The 23,067-nt window shown below is 44.6% G+C and overlaps 1 protein-coding gene and 1 non-coding gene across 9 annotated transcripts in view; both read left to right on the forward strand.

The window, feature by feature from the left end:
- Positions 1–23,067, forward strand: part of LUZP1 (leucine zipper protein 1) — a 121,522-nt gene that overhangs the window by 53,881 nt on the left and 44,574 nt on the right. For 7 of the 8 annotated variants that reach the window (XR_010411061.1, XR_006794633.2, XM_045898478.3 and 4 more), the window contains exon 2: positions 13,891–13,996. The exons of the other annotated variant lie outside the window; for it this stretch is intronic. The gene's annotated coding sequence lies outside the window, so the exon portion shown is untranslated. The remainder of the gene's footprint in view (positions 1–13,890; positions 13,997–23,067) is intronic. 8 annotated transcript variants of the gene reach the window in all.
- On the forward strand, positions 6,458–6,530 carry TRNAK-CUU (transfer RNA lysine (anticodon CUU)). Its single transcript has one exon. It is a non-coding gene; the product is annotated as a tRNA-Lys (tRNA).

The following is a 23,067-nucleotide window of genomic DNA, read 5'->3' on the forward strand; positions in this document are numbered from 1 at the left end:
TCAGGAGCCAGTTAAGATCCATACATTGTGATTGATTGATATGTTTTTGTTTTTTTTTTTAAAGATTTTATTTATTTATTTGACAGAGAGAGACACAGCGAGAGAGGGAACACAAGCAGGGGGAGTGGGAGAGGGAGAAGCAGGCTTCCCGTGGAGCAGGGAGCCCGATGCGGGGCTCGATCCCAGGACCCTGGGATCATGACCTGAGCCGAAGGCAGACGCTTAACCGACTGAGCCACCCAGGCGCCCCGATATGTTTTTTTTTAAGAATCTCTTAATCCATAGGTTCTCTCTCCACATCCCCTCCCTTTTGTATTTAAAAAAAAATTTTTTTTAAAGATTTTAGTTCTTTATTTTAGAGAGACAGAGTGTGAGCTCGAGGAGGGGCAGAGAGAGAGGGAAAGAATCTCAAGCATATTCCACGCTCAGCGTAGAGCCTGACGCAGGGCTCGATCTGCAACCCTGAGACCTATGACCTGAGCCGAAACTAAGAGTTGGACGCTCAACCTACTGAGCCACCCAGGTGCCCCCCTCCCTTTTTTAAATATACAGGGTATATATGTTGTAGCATAAAACAATAGTCATTTATTATATCAGTTTCTGTGGGTTAGGAAGCTGGGCATGGCTTTAGTGGGTCCCCTGCTTCAGGGTCTCACACAGGCAATAATCAAGATATCAACCATCAAGGTGGGACTGAGGAAGGACCAGCTTCAAGTTCACTCAGAGGTGGTTGGCAGGATTCAGGTCCTTGTGGGCAGTTGGATTGAGGGCCTCAGTTTCTTGCTGTTTGGTAGACAGAGGCGACCTTCAGTTCCTTGCCATATGGGCCTCTCCAGCACAGCAGCTAGCTTCATCACAGCGAGAGATGGCAAAAGAGAGAAAGTGCCAGCAAGAAAGAATTCAGTCTTTTTAACCTAATCTCAGAAATGACATCTCCTGATTCTTGCCATACTCTTGTTGTTAGAAGAAGATCCTGAGGCCCAGACCAAACTCAAGGGGAGGAGCCCACACAGAACATGGACACTAGCAGGTGGAGATCATTGGGAGCCATTTTAGGAGAGTGCCCGTCTTCTAGAGATAAACTCCGGAGTCCAGATCTGCTGACTATCAATATATCTGCCTTTTTACCATATTTTTGACGCCACTAGCAAGAAAAAGGCCCCTCAGCCTGTGCATTTCATTTGCCTCTGTCTGTGTAATAACTCTGTTACGCAGTTTCCTTCTGTTAGTCTGATAAATGCCATGTTTGTATTTGTCAGTAACCAGAGCAGTTGTTAAAAATCTTAGGTAGGATAGGTTGATAAGGCTTTTTCACCTTGACCAAGAAATAAACCAGTCACCAGTCTTTAAAAAAGATATTGACGATGTGTTTCACACTCTGCCAGGCCTGTAAAGGTGCAAAAAAGCATAAAAGAATAAGAGGGTAGTCTATAATTATTGTGTGGTATGGACAACAAGTGCAAAAACATAGGAATTAGCATTGAGTCAACCAGCCAATATTTGTGGAGCACAAAGCTCTGTGTACAAAGTCCATGTTAAGTGCTGTGGGGAACGTAAAACTCAGACAGCCTTCTGCTCTCTCCTTAGGAGGTGATCTAAAATAAAGCTGTAATGCAAAGTAGACTGGAAATCGTGCAAGTAGAGACACGGACAAAGTACTTTGGGTGCAAAGGATGGATAGGCTTAGAATGTTAGAGCCACAAAGGGCCCTCGTAGAGCATCAGGGCCAGTGGTCTTTACCATTCTGGGGACATGGAGCCATTTAGTCAGAGAAGTTGAAGAATCCTTGTGAAGAAAAGAGAATCATTGTAATCAGAAAGAATATAAATTTTTCAGCTGCCAGGGATGGGAGGACTTGAGGTAAAAACAGGTAGCCATAGATCATAGAACAGACTACTCCAGGACTGAGGACTTTCTTAATAGCACCCCAGACTGGCCAAAGGTAGACTCTGCAGCTGCCTTGTGTACCTATAATATAACAATAACCATGTTTTATAGTGGCCAGAGTACTTTCACATATATTATTTCATTTCATCCTTACAATCTTATAGTCCAGATATATTGGTCATTTCTGTTATACAAACGAGGAAACTTCTACTCAGAGAATTATAATAATCCACAAGGGTCACAGAACCAGTAAACTGGAGAGACAGGACTGGGTCTGAGGATTTCATTGCCCAGCATACTGCCCAGTATGTGTGTGCTCTTGGTTCTGTGTGTTTGTAATACTGAAGACACTGACTTGACACTTGCCAGCAAGCAGGACTTACGAAGAGGGTGAGGTAAAGAGACACCTGCAAGGCTACAAGAAGGGAACTTGGACAAGGAGTGGTGGGGAGACGCTGAGAACCGGGCGTGGAGCCCGTTGAGGTCTTCTGACTGGGGCGTCCTCCCTGCCCTTTCTGATGCTGCCCGGTGACACCTCTGGTCCCGCCCACCTCTTTTAGTACTACTTTAAAATTATTTCTGCTGGAACTGGGCCAGTGAATTTCCCAAGGTTCTTTTCCCAAGGGCTTCGTGGTACACTTAGAGGGAAAGAGAAACTAAATAAAAATGTGCAGGGGGTGTAATGCTTTATCCGAATGGTGATGAGGAGAAAATTGGATTAACATTTATAGGATACACTTTATGCCAGGCCTTATGTGTGTACACTTAATGTGTATTTTCCTATAATCCCGACATCAGCCCTGTGAAGTTTAGAGAGAATCTCTGTGTACACTTGAAGAACCTGAGATTGGGAAGTGGTATCACTTGAACTGCTGTGTGACTGAATTGTAGGGGAATCGAGATTGCCTGGCTTCTGAGACTGTGTGGATTCCTTCCTTCATAGTATGTTGCCTGGGCAGCAGGCAGGGTGCAGGAGGAGTGTGCAACAGAGACAAAGGGAAGCTCTCTAGAGGCTATAAAATAGAAAGAAAATTCTTGCTGGGGTAGAAATAATGACTCCTCCAAAATGTGCCTTGAAATTAAAATGGCAGAGCAGACCTTCTAAACCCAAGCCCTCCAGGATAAACAGCCGCGTCTTCTGTTCCTGACACACCAAGGGGAAGTGTATAGAAGGGCATTTTTATCTTCCGTTGTAGTGAGGAAGATGAGATGTATGTATAAAAAAAGACTTCCAGATTGATACTCTGGGCATTTGGGAATCAGTCCAAGGGGAGTAGAATTCTAAGGGGAGGAAGAAGGCTCAAGCCTTTGGGTGACTCGCCGCTCGTACAGGAGGTGGTGCTAGGATAGTGCCTCCTTTAAACAGAAACAGATGAAACCGAGTGTCCTCAACCCTGCGTCCTCTTGGATCCATCACCTTCACTTCGAAATAGCCAAACGTCTCTAAACAGCTGTCTGTATTCACTGCCTCCCTCCACTTAGCCTGTCCCAGGCTGCTTTCTGTCATTTCACTGTACACCTCTCAATAAGGTCACTTGGGTCTTCCGTGAAGCCGAATTCAACAGATTTTTTTTGGTCATTTTCTCAGGGAAGTTGACGCTGTTGACCACTCGTTCCTTCCAGAAACACTCTCTTGTCTTGGCTCCAGTGATGAAACACTGTCCTATTCTTCCTCCTACTTCTCCTCCATTCTACAGCTATGAAATGTTCTACTGTCCCAGGCCCTCCTCTCTACTCATAGTAGATACTCTCCCTCGGTGATCTCATCCACCCCATTGGCTTTAAGTAACCACACCTCTGTGGACGTGACTCATAAATTTATGTATCCAGCCTGGATTGCTCCCCTGTGCTACAGACCCATCTATTTATTGTCAGCCAGGCCCCGTTTTAAGATATGGAATACCCCAGGGATATAGTGATGAGGTAGACAGAAGGTGGGGGTAGGGGTGGGGGGAAGAGACGAACAATAAACAAGTAAACAAGATACCAGATAGGGTTAAATGCTAAGGTGCACATAAACCAGGGTGATATGTTAGAGGTTGAGAGCTACCTTATATTGTCTGGTCAAGTCTTTACAGGGGTGGTAGAATTTAAGCTGACCCTTCAATGACCAAAAAGAGCCAGCTGTACAGAGGGAAGAGGAAACAGTGCAAAGGCCCCAAGGCTGAACACTGTGTGCAAGAATCAGGGAGTGGGGAGGGGACCTGTAGGAGATGAGGTCGTAGATATAAGAACGGACCAAATCACACAGGGCCTAGTAGACTTTGGTGAGGACTTTAGATTCTTCTAAGTGAAAGGGAAAGCTGTGAGGTGTTTTGTTATGTTGTGTTTTTTGTTTTTTTTGTTTTTTTTAAAGATTTTATTTATTTATTTGAGAGAGAGAGAATGAGAGAGAGCAAGCACATGAGAGGGGGGAGGGTCAGAGGGAGAAGCAGACTCCCCGCCAAGCAGGGAGCCCGGTGCGGGACTCGATCCCGGGACTCCAGGATCATGACCTGAGCCGAAGGCAGTCGCTTAACCAACTGAGCCACCCAGGCGCCCTGTTATGTTGTTTTTAAGCAGAAATAGAGTCTTGATCTGATTAAATGTTTATAAATTTAATTTGCCACTATTTAGAGAGTGGTGTATATAGGGGGGAGAGTTGGTAGCAGAGAGACTTAAGGAGGCTCTGTAGTAGGTAGGGTGAAAGTCCAGTAGTTTGGACTAGTGTGCTTTATAGGGGATAGAGAGCAGAGGGATAGGTTCAAGAAAATTTGGAAGTGGAGTTGATATAGGAGCTGCTGATGGATTTGCAGGTGGGGTGTGAGGGAAAGAGACACCTGGCACGACTGGGTGTTCAGCCTGGGCAGTTGGGTGAATGGTGGTATTGTGAATTGGGGGAAGATGTAAAGAGGAATGAGTTTGGGGAAAGAAGGGTGGGAGGTAAAATACCATCAAGAATCTGAGAATATATGGATATGTGGTATCAGTTACACATCCAGGTAGAGAAGTCATGTAGGCTGTTGGATGTGCTTCTGGAATTCAGGGAGGTCATTGATATTAAAAGTCATGGGACTGGAGGAGATTGCCCAAAGAAGGGAGGGTACAGGTAAAGAGGAGAGGCCCCAGGACTGTCTCTGGTCAAGTAGAAGAGAAGGCAGAGCAGACTGAGGATGACCCGTTTAGTAGGAAGATCAGAAAAAGTGTGATATCCTGGAAACAAGGAAGAAGGGGTTTCAGTAGAGGAAGAGTGGTTATTTATGTTAAATGCCATTTGGAGGATAAGGAAGAGACCACATAGAATTTGGCAGTGTTGAGGCCTTTGGCTCTTATGAACAGTTTTCGTGGAGCATTGAGGATAGAAGACTGATTGGCGTGACTTGAGAATGAGGGGTACGGAAGTGAAGAGTAGAGACCACTCTCAGTTTTGCTGTGAGGAGAAGCAGAGACATTGGGGCTGGACCAGCTGGAAGGAGGTGTGAGATCAAGGGAGAGTTTATTTCTGGTTTTTGTTTTTTTTTATTTATTTATTTTTAAAATATTTTATTTATTTGACAGAGAGAGAGACAGCGAGAGAGGGAACACAAGCAGGGGAGCGGGGGAGGGAGAAGCAGGCTTCCCGCCGAGCAGGGAGCCGGATGTGGGACTCGATCCCAGGACTCTGGGATTATGACCTGAGCCGAAGGCAGACGCTTAACGACTGAGCCACCCAGGCGCCCTGGTTTTTGTTTTTTAAGATGAGAAATTCTAGAATCTTGCTTTCCAAATGTGGCCTCTGGATCAGTCTGGGAACCTGTTAGAAATAGGGAAACTTAGGCCCCACCCCAGACCTACGGAGTCAGTGCTTGCACTTCAGGGCGATCCCCAGCTGATTCGGGTGCACTTTCAGCTTTGAGAAGCACTGTTCTAGAGTGTGGCTTCTCAAGCTATCGGTGATGCAGGACCAATTAATTTTTTCTAATCTGTCTAGGAACATGTGGGACTGCTATGTGCATTTTGTCTGTAACTCACTCCACATGTGACTCACTGTGTGAGTTGATCAGCACCCTCACTGATCTAGAACCCTATCTGAGAAGTCCTCCTCAGATCCTGTGGTTGGAGGTTGTAGCCAGGTCAGCTTGCTTCCCAGATGTCCAAGTGCCTCTTCTCAGTTCCTGTACTCCCACTGGTAGGAGTCTGCGAGCCAGTGCTGGCCTGTGGACCACATGCCGGTTGAGTTAGGGGCATTTGAGAGTCTGCGCAGGGAGAAAAATGATGTAAGCGAGCAGAGGTCCCATTGCTTCTGAAGAGGGAATCGGATCCATCGTAGACATGAAAAGTTGTACTTCATGTATCAGCAAAGCCTCTTCATTGTAACAACAGGGGAAGCAGAATGCTCGACTTGGAGTTAGGAGATGATGGTCTGAGTGTTGTTTCTTGGGGACAAAGTCATTTAGCTGATGAGGGCTGGAGGTTTATTGAGAAAGAAAAAGATGTGCAAGAGTCATTTTGGGGAGTCACAAAGTGAACCTAGCAAGGGAAATGTCGTGGGATTGCTGGCAGCATCGAGGAATGTGTTTGAGATTTGTGGTGATAAATTTAAAATGTGGGTGCCTAGCTGGCTCAGTTGGTAGAGCATGTGACTCTTGATCTTGGGGTTGTGGGTTCAAGCCCCACACTGGGCATGGATCCTACTTAAAAATTTTTTAAAAAACGATGCCAGTCGGTAGTTGGCATTTTCTCTAGAGACAGAGCTTAGTCGGTAACTTAGCTGCTTTGGTGTGGGCCTGGAGAGGTTGTTAGTATGGTTTAGTGTGATCTGAAGTTTTACTAGTTGAATACGACAGGCAGGGGGGCAAGTGAATGAAAGATGTTTGCAAGGGACTGATTATGAGGGAAGTGAGCACATGAAGGGGGCATGTAATACCATTAAATTACTTAACTTCTCTTTTATAAGATGGGGATAATAGTATGTTTCATAGAGTTGTTGTAAGGATTCAGTTATTCCTACAAAGTGCCCAGAAAGGGGCATGGGGCATGGTAGGTGCTGTGTATCCCCCCAGTGTGATTAGCTCTTACTGCCCTCATGCCTCCTGGCCCACGGATCTGGCCTCCCTCCACATCTTTTGGCACCATTCTTCTCTCCTTCCATCTGTGGTCCATACTGAAGCTGAAGTCATCTTTTTGAAATGTACACACCTTACCCCTACTTAACACTTAAATGACTTTCTGTAGCTCTTTGGATAAGGACACAAATCCATAATTCGGTCTCCAAGTGCCTTTGTGGTGTGGCTCTCTCCATACCTGTCCATCCTTGTCTCCAGTCATGCGTCTGCTTGTTCCGCCTTTTTGTCATCCAGTTTAGCTCAAGTTCATCGTGCTCCCACTTCTACTTAGAAACGTCCTGACCACTAGTGGTAGGCTCTTAGACCTCTCTGTGAGTAGGTCAGCTTCTATTAACTTACTAGTGTGATTTTTTAATCAGTGTTTTCCTGTTGCACTATATAGTAAATGGCATGAAGACAGTTCTGTTTCTACTCCCAGTTTTATCCCCAGTGCTTATTACCTCAGAGCTTGATGCATGGTAACCACTCAGTATTTGCATGAATACATGATTGAATGAAAGAATGCACAAACTACCCATCAACCTCTTGTCGGTTTGTGATATTTGGGATGTGGATCAGGACTGGCTTTCTTTCTTTCTTTTTTTTTTTTTTTTAAAGATTTTATTTATTTGAGAGAGAGAGAGAATGAGAGACAGAGAGCATGAGAGGGAGGAGGGTCAGAGGGAGAAGCAGACTCCCTGCCAAACAGGGAGCCTGATGCGGGACTCGATCCCAGTATTCCAGGATCATGACCTGAGCCGAAGGCAGTCGCTTAACCAACTGAGCCACCCAGGCGCCCAGGACTGGCTTTCTTGAAGGTCAGAGCTCAGAGAATTCCTTGGAGAGGTGGTATAATGCAGAGGAGAAAGCAAATTGTGGGTCAGAAATACCTAGGTGAGAATCCACTTATCAGCTATGTGACTTTGACTCTTTATTTCTTCCTCAATTATAAAATAATCATGATGGTATTTACCTGAGGGGGTTACTGTGAAGATTAAATTAGGTAATAAAAGCACTTTTGGTTTCTTTCTCCTTGGGCTGCTTGTTGTGACTTGCTGTTTACATTTGCCATTACCTGCCCTAATCCTTGTGGCCCCTTGATATCCTAAGTAAAGACTCCTAGGGGTGAAAGGGAGGCAGCGTGTTCTTCTGATTCAGCCAACTTTCTAAAGCAGGTCTAAAACCAACAATTTTAGACATGTGGTTCTATTGCTAAACCCCACAAACATGGGCTAATTGCAAGGAAGCCTAATCTCAATTATAGCCTACTTGTTAGAAAAGGAAACAGCGGACAGGTGGCGGTCCTTGAGGGCCTGCTTCTAAATAGATGCCCTAATCAGAAGCTAGTATTATCAATCGTTTATTAATAAGTGGTTCCAAAGTGTTTGAAAGTTCTTAAATCCTTTCTTTCTAATTTTAATCTCATTTATACTCTTGGTTCTTTGTTAGGTAAAGTTCTTTGGTAAGCTTTCTTTGGTTTCTTTGGTGAAGTTCAGAAATGGGATTACTGGATTTAGTCCTGTCTCTGTTATGAGCTTCCTGAAAGAGTCACAGGTCTTAATCTGTTTGCTCATCTGTCATGTGGGGGATAAGAGTATCTGCCTTCACATCCCAAGAGTTACATGGATAAAAGAGTTATCCTAGGAGAATCAGACATTGTTGTTATTATTTTAAAGATTTATTTATTTGAGAGAGAGCATGTGAGTGGTGGAGAGGGGCAGAGGGAGATGGAGAGAGAAACGCAAGCAGTCCCCGTGCTGAGCATGGAGCCTGACACAGGGCTTGGTATCATGACTCTGAGATCACAGACCTGAGCTGAAACCAAGAGTCAGACGCTTAACTGACTTCACCATCCAGGTACCCCAAATTGGACATTATTTTAGCAGCCCTCTATCATAGATAGGTATTGAAATCTGTTATTAACATAAACTTTAGGAATTAATAACAAGATTATTAATTTATTCTTTAAAATGTGAATAATTGTATAACCCTGAGGTATTCTAATAAATCACATGAGTTGGGATGTTGCCACTTTTGCCTTTTGGGACCTATTATTTATGGTTTCTTCAAGGGCACATGGACACAGCATCTTAAGGGTTCATACATGTTGTTATTGGAAAGGCCCTTAAATATCATTTTGTCTTGAGTGTTTTGTTTGGCTAATAAAACAGAGACCCAGAGTATAAAAGACCTGTGTGAGGTTGACAGTGGGTCAGGTGGCTGTGAACTCCTGTTCCAGGTTCCTCACCCTAAGAGGGTACCTCTTTTCCCCAGTTTTCCACTTGCTCTGGGTTCTCCGCCCTTGTGGGCAGGTGGGATGGGGCAGAGAGGGGTTGAGAAAAAGTCAGGGCTTTCAGACATGTCTTCTGCAGCCTGTGTTTTTCCCCCTACTTTTACCTGGAGTGTCTTTTTTTTTTTTTAAGATTTTATTTATTTATTTAACAGAGAGAGACACAGTGAGAGAGGGAACACAAACAGGAGGAGTGGGGAGAGGAAGAAGCAGGCTTCCTACGGAGCAAGGAGCCCAATGCGGGGCTCAATTCCAGGACCCTGGGATCATGACCTGAGCCGAAGGTAGACGCTTAACAACTGAGCCACCCAGGCGCCCCTACCTGGAGTGTCTTGAACTCCTGCATGAAGTGACTTGAATGTGGGAAGCTGGTCAGGGATGGCATTCAGCTTACCTGCTTTTATCAGCCTAGGTGGCACTAGATTGGCTCTCCCCAAGCTGCTGCCACTCTTAAGCCCCAGACCCAGTGACTGGTCCCACTCCATCCTGCCATCAACCTGTTTACAGGTTGGCTTTTTGGTGAAGAGATTGCATAGGGCAGAAAAAACAAAATCTCTCCTCACTTTTTTCCTGAATACTCCTGAGAATGCTCACTCAGCAATTCTAGGGGAAAAGTGATTGTCTCCTTGCTTCTTGCTTCTCATTAGACACAGTGGGGCACCAGATTTGACTCCTAGGACTTTGGATATTATGGTTATCTCAGGTTTAAATTTTTATCCCGCCCTCTCATTTTCCACCTTCAGTTTAGTTCTTTGCTTACGTCTGGAAGAACTCAAAAAGTTAATTAGTAGATATGAGGGGTGGCCTGCTCCAGCAGAATTGCAGGGTCCTGGTATCTCCGTGATCCTTAGTTATTCTGGTTCTCTCTGGTAACAGAAAATCAAGGTATCACTGTGTACACTCAGGTGAAGGACTCAGGGTGGTTCTTCTAGAGACTGTGGATGACCCAGAGTTTTTGATTTTGGATAATTTCTCTTGATCTGCAGATGTCATGGACTCTTTTCTCTGTCATCTCCATTCTGTTCTTAAGCCCTTTCAGAGGATTTTTGTGGTTGTTGTTTCAGGTATTACATTTCTGTTCTGAAATTTCCACTTTTTTTTTTTTTAATTATTTATTCATGAGAGACAGAGAAAGAGGCAGAGAGAGAGGCAGAGAGAGAAGCAGGCTTCCCGCGGAGCAGGGAGCCCGATGTGGGACTCGATCCCAGGACTCTGGGATCATGACCTGAGCCGAAGGCAGACGCTTAACCATCTGAGCCACTCAGGCACCCCTGAAATTTCCACTTTTTAAATAAAATTTTTTTCACTTCCTCTGCTTAGCTGTAATTGCTGCTTTAATATCCTTGTCTGATAATTCCAGTATTTGGGTCATCTTGGAGTTGCCCTCTGCTCATTGTCTTTTCCCTTGCAAATTGGGTGTAGTTTTTCTAGTTCTTCGTGTAATCTGGGATTGTAGTCTGAACATGAATGTGTGTGGGTGTTAATGCTATGGAGACCCTGATTTTTGGTGATGTTTTTATTTTAGCAGGCAATTACCTAAGATTCAAAACTGCAGGGTCTGTCTCCCCTGTGGGGAGGGGGGTATGCAGTTCAAACCTTAATCCAGTTCTTTGGTCCTTGGCTGAGGTGCTTGGGTTCTGCCCTGTGTGTGCACGGTTCAGGGCTCAGCTAGAGGTTTGGATGGAGTTCATACACAGCACCTGGGACTTTGCTTCTCTGGCCCTCTTCTTTCTTATTTCCCATTACCTGTGGCTGCTCTGGACTCTGTCTGTGGTTCCTCCAGAGAGAAAGCCTGGTTTTTTGTTTGTTTGTTTGTTTGTTTTAAAGATTTTATTTATTTATCTGACAGAGAGACAGCGAGAGAGGGAACACAAGCAGGGGGAATGGGAGAGGGAGAAGCAGGCTTCCCACGGAGCAGGGAGCCCGATGCGGGCCTCGATCCCAAGACCCTGGGATCATGACCTGAGCCAAAGGCAGACGCTTAACGACTGAGCCACCCAGGCGCCCCTGGGGTTTGTTTTTCGATTGGCACTGCAGCTGGTCAGCCTTTTGGTGAAAGCTCCCAAACTGGGGAATTCATCCCATCCCAGCCCCTTCTCCCAGTTTTTGACTTCTCTCCAAAATCTGCCGGCCTTTGTTCACTTCAGATAGTTTTTTACATTTTATCCAGAGTTTATTGCGGTTATCTGTTGGAGGATGATACTGGAACCAGAATTACCTGATAGCATTTTTATCTGTTATCAAAGTGTTTTGGGAACAAAAGTGATACATATTTAGAGAGTTTCAGCCTTCAGCAATCATATAAGGATAATTGGATGCATTTTTTTCAGTGTAGCTTATTATCTCGGGTGGACAAAACTGTATTCATTTTAACTTGCTTTGCAACCTTGGGTAAGTCTCTTCTCGTGGGACTCACTTTCTCCTCTGGCACATGAGGCAGTTGGACTCTCCGTGATCTGTAAGGGTCCTTTCATCTCTGCTTCTAGACAGACAGACAGACACTACCCACACATACACACTGCCAACACTATCTCCGGCAAAGTTAACGGTGTGGGCGGATCTCCCAGGGTGGAAAGCTCTCTGAAGGGGCAGCACTAAAGAGTATGAGGATCTTTACAGTCATCCTCTTGTTCTGGGGATAGAAGGCCAGTGTGCCAAGGATGCACGAAGTAAATGACATTCAGAAGCAAAGGAAAGAAATCATTTGCTGCTTGCTTCCATCCCTTAGAAATAAGGAGAGAATGTAGACAGTTGAAAATAAATCTGGATCATCAGGAGTTCCTGTTTGTTTGATTCTGGCAATGTATTCTCTCCTGTTTTGAAAGGAATAGCCCCCTGGGCCTTAGTAATACGCCGGGAAATGTGGCAGGAGGCTGTGGGGGCGGGCAGTAGCTCTCAGCGGTGCTGCTGTCATTGGTGGGCCGAGGGGAGACAGAGCAGATTGAAATGGCAATTATACACGGTCTACTTCGACTGACTTTTAAAAAAATGTGTGTGGCGGGGGGAGGGTTTGTGGGGGAAGCTAAAACTTCTCCCACATCCACTCAGGCCATCCCTTGGGTGCTGACCCTAGTATAGCTCTTTTTTCCTACTTTTCTATTTTTATTGCTTGTTATTAATTCTTTTCTGTTCTGGTCTTACTGGCTTGAGGCTTCAGGCCCTCATATTTCTTTTAAAGATTTATTTATTTGAGAGTGAGCATGTGCAAGAGGAGGTGGGGGAGGGACGGGGGTGGGTGGGATAGAGAGGATCAGTGAGGAGCCTGACTCCGGGCTGGATCTCATGACCCTGAGATCATGACCTGAGCCAAAACGAAGAGTTGGATGCTCAACCAAATGAGCCACCCAGCCGGCCCCCTCATCTTTCTTTTAAAGCCATTTGAAAAAACTATCATTCAGTTATCTCTCTATTTTAATTTTAAGCCGTCTCACTCTAGGAGCATAGAGGCAGGGATGGACTCTACTGTGTGTGTGTTATGGGGTTGGTAGTGGAGGTGGAAATTAGACTAAAGGGAACAACGGCCTCGGAAGGAGGTCACAAGGTAGTCTGTGGGATGTGTAAGGGAGGGATGGGCCATCATGATGAGAGAAGGGGGTTAGTTTGTGTTGAAGATCAAGTATAGAAGCTTTACTTCCAGCGTAGAAGGTATCTTAGCATTCTTTGGCAAGACGAGGATAGACAAAAGTTTGCCCCAGATCTTCCACCTCCAGTAATTCTTCTGAAACTTTAGGGGTAACATTCAATGGGTTAGTAGACCTTTCAGGTCTCCGGCATGATGCTTGTTATAAAACCAGAGGGTAATTTTCAGACAGAGAAGCCCTACTTAGTTTTAATTGATACTGGGTGTTTCAAGGCCCTTTTGAGGACCACATCTCGAAGGCAACCCAATAAGAGTCAGCCTGGTGAAGGGGCTTTTTTGTCAGACAGGCATGGGTTTGAATCCTGATGACTGCCATTCATTCATTCATTCATTCATTCATTTAAAGATTTTATTTATTTATTTGACAGAGAGAGACAGTGAGAGAGGGAACACAAGCAGGGGGAATGGGAGAGGGAGGAGCAGGCCTCCTGCTGAGCAGAGAGCCTGATGCGGGGCTGGATCCCACCTGAACCGAAGGCAGATGCTTAACGACTGAGCCACCCAGGAGCCCCCTGACTGCCATTTATTAACAAGCTGTAAGATCTTGGACAAATCACTTGACTTCTTGAAATTTAGATTCTTTATTAGGGGATGATATTATTGTATTAATGTCTTGTATGAAATATAAAACATATTGCCCAGGGTGTGGTAGGTACTCCACAGATGTTTGGGGTTTTTTTCTTACCCATCTTCTAGAACATCGTATTTTTAGTAGAATCCTGGCTTTAGTCCTAAGCAGTTGTGTGACTCACCCTTTCCAAGTTTCAGTTTATTTCCTTAAATTGAGGGCATTTAACTAGTTGATTTCTGAGATCCCTCCCAAGCTGTAAGATGTCATGAGTTTTAGACTTTTGGGGACTGTGGAGTCATGTTAATATAAGAAAGACAGCATAGTCTGCCTTGAGACCATATCATCTGAAAGGAAAAGGGAAGTCTCCTCTCCCTTCAGCCCAGTCTTGGTGCAATTCCCGCTTTACCTATGTCTTGCTTTCTGTTTATAATCTGTCCAGGTCAAGAGGCAGCTGCCATTGAAAGATAGTGAGCACCTGTTTCCAAGACAGCAAGCACCAGGGGGGCCACCAGGAGCATTAACGGAAAGCTTAAGTTACCTAAATGGTAAGTATGCTGTACAGCGAAAAAAGTATGCTGGCCACAGATAGAATTGCATGGTTTCTGAAGTCTCTGCAATTTTTGCATCACTGCGGGAGAGGGAGGAAAGTTAATATTTGTTGATGAACCAAACACTGTGTGTACTTAATTTTTTTTCTTTCTTTCTTTTTTTTTTTTTTTTAAGATTTTATTTATTTATTTGACAGAGACACAGCGAGAGCAGGAACACAAGCAGTGGGAGTGGGAGAGGGAGAAGCAGGCTTCCCCTCGAGGAGGGAGCCCGATGTGGGGCTTGATCCCAGGGCCCTGGGATCATGACCTGAGCCGAAGGCAGACGCTTAACGACTGAGCCACCCGGGCGCCCTAATTTTTTTTCTTTAAGATTTTATTTATTCATTTGAGAGAGAGACAGAGACGAGCCGGTGGGGGGGCGGTGGCAGAGGGAGAGGGACAAGCAGATTCCGTGCTGAGCAGAGAGTCCGATGCGGGGCTCGATCCCAGGACCCTGAGATCATGACCTGAGCCGAAGGCAGACACTTAATCAACTAAGCCACCCAGGTGCCCCCTTCATGTGTTTTCTAATGTAATCAGCCAAACAGCCAACCTACCCAAGGTAAAAATCCTTGCATTTAGTCAACAACTTTCAGAAACAGGCCTAAGCTAGCGTTTGCTGAGTACTTACTGTGCACCAGGCACGGTCCTGTTTGACGTGCATGATCTCCCTTAGGATTCACGCTGACGCTACAGGTAAGTGCTATTACTTTCACCCCAGGGAAATGAACCTGGAGACATTAAATAACTTCTCCAAGTTCACACAGGGAGTGAAGGGGAGGACTGGATTTCATCCTGGGTTATTTTCATTGTACTGTAATGTTTCTCTTTTGAGAAAGTTACTGTTATTGGTTGAGACAGTGACTGACTTAATGTTTAAAAAACAAAGCAAAATAAACAAAAACCTGTCTTGGTTGACAGCTAGCTCCTTTTCCTAGCCCTTCTGGATTCTGCACTCTAGTTATTTTCTTGGTTGTTGCTAACCAAGGCGGAGCGCAGTGAGGAAATAGAAGGAGCTCACACTTGTGTAGCCAAAGGACCAAACTGAGTGGTTTTGGTCACCAGGGGTAGCTGGAGTATAGCTAGAAGAAGGTTCTCTGGAAAAGGTAAAGCGATGGGGCGGCCGCTGACTGAGTCTGGGAACTGGTTCTAGGCATAGTAGTGACAGGACAGAATGTAGGAAAGGAATCTCAACAAGACCTCTCACTCTCAGGGTGACCCCTCCCAGGAAAGGGGGCACATCACACATAGCTCGGGCTCTTCTTAAGGGGGTGGGAAACTTTGAGGCAAACTCTTGCCCTGTTACTTGGTTCAGGATTCTTGGCACGCCTGGGTGGCTCAGTCGGTTGAACATCTGCCTTTGGCTCAGGTCATGATCTCAAGATCCTGGGATCAAGTCCCGCATCAGGCTGCTTGCTCAGAGGGGAACCTGCTTCTCCCTTTGCCTGCTGCTCCCCCTGCTTGTGTTCTCTCTCAAATAAATAAATAAATGTTAAAAAAAAAAAAATTGGGGAGCCTGGGTGGCTCAGTTGGTTAAGCGACTGCCTTCGGCTCAGGTCATGATCCTGGAGTCCCGGGATCGAGTCCCGTATCGGGCTCCTTGCTCAGCAGGGGGTCTGCTTCTCCCTCTGACCCTCCCCCCTCTCATGTGCTCTCTCTCTCTCTCTCAAATAAATAAATAAAATCTTTAAAAAAAAAAATTATATAAAAAAAATTGGCTCAGGATTCTTGTTCTGTTCCTTTCCCTAGAGCATTTTTCCTACCTCAGGGAACTGGGTTAGGAAACTCGTTCTGTTTGGGTGGTGTGGCAGCCAGCATTCGTTGTTCATAGATCTTTCTGATGGTATTATAGTCCCTTTTTATTGGAGTACCAGTGTTTTGTGGTTTTGTTTGTGTGTTTTTATGTTTCAAGTTTTTATGTAAATTCTACTTAGTTAATATACAGTGTAATATTAGTTTCAGGAGTAGAATTTAGTGATTTATCACTTACATATAACACCCAGTGCTCATCACAAGTACCCTCCTTACTGCTCATCCCCCGCCCACCTTCTCTCCAGCAACATTTAGTTTGTTCTCTATAGTTAAGAAGCATCAATGTTTTTTAATATACTTGGTGAATTTGACAGGGCAGGTGATCATTTTCTTTAACAAAACTTACTACACATACCTATTGTACATAGAGTATTTTGTTATATACTGGGGCTTATGTTCTGGTGATAGAGATTGACCACTTACTACATGTTAGCACAATTCTTGGACCTAAACAGCTCTAAACAAAACAACAATACAGCACGAAACAAAACAGGAAAAGTCCTTGCTCTCAAGGATTATATACTAAAGGGTAGAAACATAAAAAAAGAAAATGAATAACTAGATAGAAACAAGCAGGTAAGTAGATAAAAAATATCCACTAGGTGATATGTGCTCAGAAAAACAAAAGCAGGGTCAGGTGGCCAAGTGATAAGGTGTCTGGGGGACTGCTCCTTTATGTAAGGAGATCAGGGAAGGCCTCTGATGAGGTGATAGTTCCAGCCAAGGTATGAAAGAAGTGAGGGATCCAGCCAGGAATATCTGGGAGAAAAGCATCCCAGGCAGAAGGAACAGCAGGTGTAGGATCCCCAAGGTATGAGTGTAACTTGTCCTTGACAAGGAGGCCTGTGACTGGAGTGGAGTGGGAGGGAAAGAGTAGTAGGAGCAAGAGCAGGGAAGCAGTGGGACCCAGATCAGGTATATGCTCAGAGCCAGGGTAAGACCTTTGGAGTGGATTTCATTCTAAGTGAGATGGGGGAGGCACTGGAGAGTCCGAGCAGAGGAGTGAATGAGCTGACTTCTGTTTTGAAAGGCTTCATCTGGTTGCTGTGGGAGAATAGACTGGAGGGGGGCGGAGGGGAGGGCAAGGCAGGCAGTGTGAAGTGAAACAGAGAGACCAGTGAGGAAACTCTTGCAGTGATCAGTACAGCCTAGGGGAGGGATGATGGCTGGGACTAGGGTCCCATGGTGCATAGCCAGAAAGCAGTGGATTCTGGACATGTTTTGAAGGTAGGGTCAAATTCTAGTTCTCCCTGTAGAAATGTTTGATTTCTCTGGACTTAACCTTTTGGTCACATGGGTTTGAGGGTATCAGTGGACACTTGACAGTAATCCCTGGTGAAATTCTAAAATTGACTGAGCAAAGGATGAGAACACAGTGTCCCCTAGAAGCCACTTGTGTTCACTAAGTAAGTCATGCTAACTAATAACAGTTGTTTTCTTTAAGTTCTGCCTTGTTTTCTGTTTTTTTTCTTTAAAGATTTTATTTATTTATTTGAGAGGGTGAGAGAGATTGAGAGAACGAGTTGGGGAGTGGCAGAGGGAGAAGCAGACTCCCCGCGGAGCAGGGAGGCCGATATGGGACTTGATCCCAGGACCCTGGGATCATGACCTGAGCCTAAGGCAGTCGCTTAATTGACTGAGCCACCCAGGTGCCCATGCTCTCCCTTGTTTTTATTTAAACTATAGCATTAGTACAAGTTTATTATAGAAATCTAGAAAATAAAGATAAATAATGGGAAAAATCAAACCATCCATAGATGATTACTACATATAACATTTTGTTGTATGTCAGGACAATGCATTTTTGCAAAGATTCTAGGTTGGATGGTCTGGAATATGCTACAAAGGTAATGTGGTGAGGAGTGCCTGGGTGGCTCAGTCGGTTAAGCGTCTGCCTTCAGCTCAGGTCATGGTCCCAGGGTCCTGGGATCGAGCCCCACATCAGGCTCCCTGCTCAGCGGGAGGCCTGCTTCTCCCTCTCCCACTCCCCCTGCTTGTGTTCCCTCTCTCGCTGTGTCTCTCTCTCTGAAATAAATAAATAAAATCTTTAAAAAAAAAAAAAAAGATAATGTGGTGTAAGTCCTACAGTTAGGTATTTAACATTTTCTCATGTGATCCCAAGACAAAATTTTGGGCTGGCTTACAAGCAGGTATTGTATAAGTATTAATAATGGATCAGTGTTTACCAGGAAGGGCTGTTTTTAGTGGTGTTCTGGATGGCTGTTGTTATATTTTACCAGTTTGAACATAAGCACCAATGAAGATATAGAAAAGATGTGTCTATCATATTTACAGTGAATATTTGCAAGCTGGAATGTGTAGAAGTATTTAGACAATTGAAACTGTTGATTGAAACTAACTTTCAAGTTGTTGAAATACAAAAAATGGTGAATAAGCTAAAACTTATATAGCACTTAAGATGGATGGGGTACTAGTCTAAGCACTTCATGTATTAACTCATTTGCACTTACAGTAACCCTTACAGGTAGGTATTGAAGCACAGAGAAGTCAAGTAACTTATCTGAGATCACACAGCTAGTAAGTGGCAAAATCAGGGTTTGAACTTAGGCTGTCTAGCTCCAGTGTCTGTAATCTTTAATTCTTGTACCATACTGCCTACAAAAGATATAAGAACTAGTCCTATATTTAGGTTATTAAAATTAATTAGGCTTAATAGCAGTTTATTAAAAAAAAAAAATCAGTATGAACCTACAGACTGGTAGTGTGGCTGCCAGATTAGCTCATGCAGTCTTAGGTTCATTATTAAAACTGGATTAACCAGGTCATCTTTCAAATCCTCCCCCACCCCTTTACTCCATTGCTACTGTCTTAGTTCAGGCCCTTATTCTCTCTCTTGCCTTGACTGTTACAATAGCTGCCTAGTTTATCCTGTCAGACTGTTCTTTCATAAATGCAGCTTTTTTTTTTTTTTAAGATTTATTTATTTTAGAGAGGGAGAGAACGAGCACGCAGTATGGGGAGGGGCAGAGAGAGAGAGAAACTTAAGTGGACTCCATGCTGAGTACGGAGTCCAGTGTGGGGCTCAATCTCAACCACTGGGAGATCACGACCTGAGCTGAAACCAAGAGTCGGATGCTTAAGGGACTTGCCCCCCAGGCGCCCCACAAATGGCAGTTCTCATTGTGTGGCTCCCTTGCTGAAATCCTTTTGTCCAAAGCAGGTTGCACATTTGCTTCCCATGGCCACTTGTAGACATGTAGGATGTGTTGTGGACGGTCTGTACAGTGGTGGTCTTTTTATTTCCTTTTTGAATTAGTTGGCCACATTTAAGAGACACATATAAAAGTAGAATTTGATCTCTTTTAGCCAGTGTCCTACCAGGCCCCTGTCACTCATTGACATTATTGGCCTGATCTCTTTGGCATTTGCATTTGCAGCCTCTGGCATAAAGGCTAAGTATCTTTCCTCGAATGTGTGGTACCCAGATCTGAAGACAATTCCTTAGATGTAGTTTGGTCAGTACAGGACACAGTCAGACTAATAGCTTCATTTATTTTCCAAAACATTTGTAAGGTTCCTTGCCTTGCTCCATCACAGTGTTCAGCACCCATGAAGGGAAAATAAAGATGACACAGTCCTGCTCTCGGAGCTGAGAGCCCAGAGCCCAGGAGAGGAATACAAACATATGAGCAAGGAAACACCATGGGTACAGCGATGGAAGTACCTACAAGGTTTAGGGTGGTGCACTGTGTTGTGGGAGGGGCTATCTGAAAAGGTGAGAGAGGACAGGTACCTCCATGAAAGATGGTCTCATGGGAGTGAGGCGGAGGCGGTGCGAAGGAAGAAGGGAGGCTGAAAGCGCACTCTTAGACTTGTTCCTTGGACCTAGCCACCTTAGCCTCTGTGCCCACTGGCAGATTGCAGGGGTCTCTGTTGCCCTCCATCCTCACCAGTTACCTGCTCTGTTCTTCAACTCATGCCTCTCTGCTCAGTCCTGGGGAAAGACGGTTGCCCAGATGCAGCGATGTTTTGTCCCTCTCTCCTCTCCTCCTCACTTCTCTCCTCCCTCCCTCCTCCTTTCTTTCCTTCCTATAAACAGTTATTTTATATCCTTTACGTACCAGAGACTGTTCAAAGTGTGAAGAGACAGCAGTAAAAAACAGCTACAAACACGAAAAACCCTGTTTCTGGCATCATGGATCTTACATTCTAGTAAAAAGAGTCAAGCAGTAATCAAGTGGTTAAGTGTGCTTTAAAAAAAAAGAAAAAAAAAAAAGGAGCTGTCCAAAGGTGGAATGAGTTGCCTTGGGAAGAAAGAAGTGTCCTGCCTGTTGTTAGAAGTGTTTGAACAAGAGTGGAGTGGCTACTTGCAAGGTACCTTCTGCGAAGAGTGGGGGGTTGGATCACAGGGTCTCTAAATCCTTTCCCACCTGGAGAACCTTTCTGTGCTAGGTGGGCTACTAACTCTTGAGGTTTGCATATCTAAAACATGAATTTGTGCTTCTGGGGAAAATAATCGAAGCCCACTCATGACATAGAAGCCCTCAGGAAGAAGTGGAGATGTGGGCAGCCTAAGGGTTTAAGACAGGTGACGAGAAATGGTTGGGAGGAAGCTGCTTAAAAATAGTCTTCCCATTTTCCTTTTGACCAGGGGTTGGCAAACGGTGGTCCACAGGCGCGCACTGCCTGTTGTTGTAAATAACGTTGGATGGAAGCACAACCGTGTCAGGTACTACACTGTAGTTGGGTATGGCCGCTTCTGCTAGAGTGGCAGAATGGAGTAGTGGGGACAGACCCCGACCTAGGTCTTACAAAGCCTAAACTACTTACTATTAAACTAAGTTGTATACTTCTGTGTATACTATCCTACTTCCCAAAATTGAAGTGTAATCAACATGCTGCATTGTATTAGTTTCAGGTGTACCGCAGTCGATTCAGCCTTTCTACTCTGTGCTTACCACGATGGATACTGTCAGACTCTGAAGACAAAGCTTGCCGACCCCTTACTTCAGGGATTGTTGGGAAGAGGAAGTGTGAATCATGGTAGCTGTGTTAGGGGGAAAGGGCAGGGTAGGTTTGATTATGTTCTATTTCAGACCTTCCTGGTCCAGGAGGACAGGAAGAAGAGCCAGCCTCCAAAATGCTGGATAGGGCCATTTGGAACTGGGTTCAAGAACTTTGGCAGAAAGGAGCCCTGAGTGAGAGAGAATTGGTGCTGGATCTTTCTAGTGTGGATTGGAACTGAGCTAGACGCCGGTGTGGGGGGCAAGTTTGCATTAAAGGGTCGGACCACCCTTCCCTCTCTTCACTTTCCTATGATTCCTGAGGTTTAATATCAGTCATTTCCTTCCCCGAATCCACCCTTGGGTACAATTAGTCACTTCTTCCGAGCTTCCAGTGCAGCCTCTATCAAGTGGTAAACTGTGCTAAGGGAAAAAAGCATGGTAGGAGGACAGGAAGTATAAGACTGTCAGGGAGGCTGCTTTATTCTTGTTTTATAATTAGTTCTTTCTTGTGCCAGGGCCTGGCAAAGGTCAGGTCTTGATAATCTGTCTAGCACTTGGCAAAATACTAGGAACATCATAGATGTTCCATAGATGTCTACTTCAATAAATGAATTTTACCTGGATAAACATACTAGGGCATGTGGGAGGCACTGGGAAGAGAGGCATCTGCCCCTTCCTTTTGGATGGTCTTGGAGGTAGCAAAGCATTTCTTACTCTGGTTATGCTTAGGGCCAAAACATCAGAGAAAAGTGACACTTTGATCCCATTTTCTTGTTTTCCCTGGGCATGGAAGGGCTGATTTTAGTGAGAGGCTATTTCTAGGAGGATTTTGCTGGTGAAACTTACCTTAGGTCTGCATAGGAGTTTTCAGAGTTCTTTAGCTGACTGTTTTTTGTTTTGTTTTTGTTTTTGCTGTGAGGTAGGTCAGGTTGGTATTTTATTTGCTCAGAGGAAGGTGCTGGGGCATAGAGAAGATCATTGACTTGGCCAACAGGTTAACATTCTCAAAGAATACGGATTATAGAGGTAGACTTGGGTTCAACATCTGGCTGTCCTCCTTGCTAGCTGTGTGACCTTCAGAGGTCAAAGGTCCCAATCCCATAATGTTATTGTGAAGGCTGAATAGAATAGTAGCGATAGCTACTGTTGGTTGTGACTTAATGCGCAGGGTATTCTGCTAAGCCCTTTACATCCCCTGGGATTACCATACTTTATGGGAAGAGAAAGCCTCAGAGAGGTAATTTGTTTAAGAAAAAGTAAGTGGTAGATCTGGGATTCCTAGAGAAAGCATGTATTTAATATATTGTCTGTAATACAGTAGTGCTCCATTGGTGGTTGTCCTCTGCACCTTTTTGTTATTGGTCTGTGTATAATCAGAACTGCTCACTTTGTAAAAATGCTTAAGAGTTTCCAGGAAGGTGATTCTACACAATGGGAAGAATCCTGGATAGACAATCAGGAGACTAAAGTCCTTACCTTTACTGAGTTGCTAGAGAAACCACAGTATTTATCTCTGAGCCTCAGTTCCTTCGTTTTTAAAATAAGGGGATTGAGCCAAATTGGTGGTTTTATTTTAAATAAAAGCAGTGGAACTCTTTACTGTCATATGGGGGAAACCCAATATGTTAAGAAGCTAATATGAGTTGCTTTGGCTGATGAAGTGAATGAAGGAGCCTGCAGCTCAGCCTGCTAAAACCTTCTTCCTTGTTCTATTTCCCCTGGATGAACTCTGAGGGGATTTGCTGAGCCCGGTTTGAAAACCTGTGGACTGAATGATCTTTGAGCTACATTTTGGCTCTGAAATCCCATTCTAAGGAGTGGAAAAAGATCCAGGTTTTCTTTTTCCCCTTCTTTCCAACACGTGGTCCAATAACTAGAGCTAGACAGCCTGTGAATGATGTGGGTTTTTTGGTATTTATGCCCCATTTCCATGCATAGACCTGAAAGCCAGAGGGGCAGAGTTTGAACAGGGAAAAGCACCGGGACTGAGACGCTGCAGGTGGGACTGGACTGAAGTCATTCAGAGCATCATCATAGGACCTGATATCTGTGCCGGCCATATCTGCTCTTGCCAGTTGTTTTTGCCTTTGTAATCCATGAGTAGCTTGTTGACATTTTTATTATTTTGTGTTAATGGTTAGTGCCAAAGGGCTGATAAAGTCATTTAATAATTGGGGGGCTCATTCAGCCATTCATTCATCAAATTTTAAGCATTAATTATGTGCTAGGCTTCCTGCTGGGTACTAA

The sequence above is a fragment of the Mirounga angustirostris genome, unplaced genomic scaffold, assembly GCF_029215605.1.
Source record: "Mirounga angustirostris isolate CCGP_5_RB_7025 unplaced genomic scaffold, mMirAng1.0.hap1 SCAF_4, whole genome shotgun sequence".
Taxonomy (NCBI): domain Eukaryota; kingdom Metazoa; phylum Chordata; class Mammalia; order Carnivora; family Phocidae; genus Mirounga; species Mirounga angustirostris.